Here is a 1,866-nt window from a genome sequence, read left to right as displayed (position 1 = left end):
GACAAAGACACAAAGTGATATGGTGGGTGCTACCAAGTAATACATCAAAGAATGCTCGTAATTGGCCCTGTGGCTTTCATTCTTTGCCCTATTTCTTTCAATTCATTGACTCAAAATAATGGGTTCAGGTTCATTATCAACAGGTTTTTAGCTGTAAGAGCACAACATTACAACAAAGCTTGGATTGTGGCAGTGTTGATGGCTGAGTAAGAAGTTGTAGTTGGTAACCACTCTTTGAGGAGGGGAAAATAGCAGATTTCTTCTGAATGAATCAACAGCACTTATACACATATTCAGAATCTCGAAAGCCTTATATTCTCCAACTTTACAATGCTGGAATATGGTTGGTGTGGGCAGGTATGTATATTTCCATTTGAATGATGTATGAAGCTGTGGTGGAAGGTTTATTCTTCCTATATTATTTTAAATAAAACTGAATTATTGGCATATGACATGTAAAGACACCAAGAGTTTTGTCACTCCAAGCATGTAACTGTAGACTATTTCTTATATTTTTGAATTATATAGTTTGCAGAAGTTTTATTTACTTTAGATCATAATGGGAGAAAAAGTGAAAAGTTCCCTAAAAATTTCTAAGACAAGTGCTCTGAATTATTCTAAAAGTAAACTAAATTTGTTTCATATATAGGTATGTTTTAATAACAATTTATATTGTTGTGCACAACATATATGCATATATTTTCACAACTTATGCTTTGTTATTTTATTTAATTTTGTGTGGTCATTATGTAAGGGAAGAAACATTTTATTTTTGCACTTGGATACTTGAAAAATATCTTTCTTTACTAATCACTCCAAAGTCTTTAAAAGAAGTTGGCATTATGGTTATTAATTTACAATACCTTATTATTCTACTAATTTCAATTTTATAAATTAGACATCATTATACAATTGCAAGTATCTGAGTCTAAAGATAATTGATGCATATGATGATTATTATTTAAAATTTCAAATATTTTCATAGTAGTTAATATTATCATTTTATCTAAAAACTTAGCTATATATTTTAAACTAGAATTTTATTAAAAGCCTCTATATTTTTAGCTATTTATTATATTTTCTTTCTCAAAGCATACTGTATATTGGTAATTAAGCCATATATTTGTTGTTAAATGTTTCGATCAAATTTCTTTCAAACTTTAGACACAAATTGGAGTCAAATACCAAATATGAGATTGAGTTATTAATTTAGAGAAATTTAGATTTGTGATTCCCATTAGTTAAACATCTATTAAAATGCATTGAAAATGCTGAATGGATATGAGACTGACTAGAAACATATATATATATACACACACGTATATATATATATACATATGTATATACATGTATATATATGTTCATTATCTCATATAATAAAATCTGTACTAATTACCTAGGATGTGTCTGCTGAGAATATAATTTTCCAACAAAAAATTTTATGGCTTCATCACTAATTCATATGAGCATATTGTTGGAAAATAATTATGATTCACTATAATAAATTCATGAATCTACAAATTTAGCTTTTACATTTCCTAGTGGACAGTTTTTAACTTAGCATGTTTTCTTTTGTTTTAGATCATAATGGTACATTAGATTTTAAATGAAAAAGATACTCATTTTTTTCTTCATCAGTAACAGAAAACGCCTTTTCATTTTGGTTAATAAATGATTTGTTAATATATAATATTGTCCAAATACTTCCTGTGGTGAGTTAAAATTTTTTTGGACTTATAGTTTAGGAGTGTTAAGAGTCCTTAGAGACCATCTTTTGACTTGACTTTTATCAAGTTAATCTAGCAAAAGGTCCTCCTAGCTTTAATATGCTATGCCAAATCTGGATGAAGTAGGGAATTTGGGAGT

Source organism: Ceratotherium simum, chromosome 1, assembly GCF_057802395.1.
Source record: "Ceratotherium simum simum isolate JZ-2026a chromosome 1, ASM5780239v1, whole genome shotgun sequence".
In the NCBI taxonomy this organism is placed as follows: Eukaryota; Metazoa; Chordata; class Mammalia; order Perissodactyla; family Rhinocerotidae; genus Ceratotherium; species Ceratotherium simum.
Note: the sequence above shows the minus strand (reverse complement) of the source record.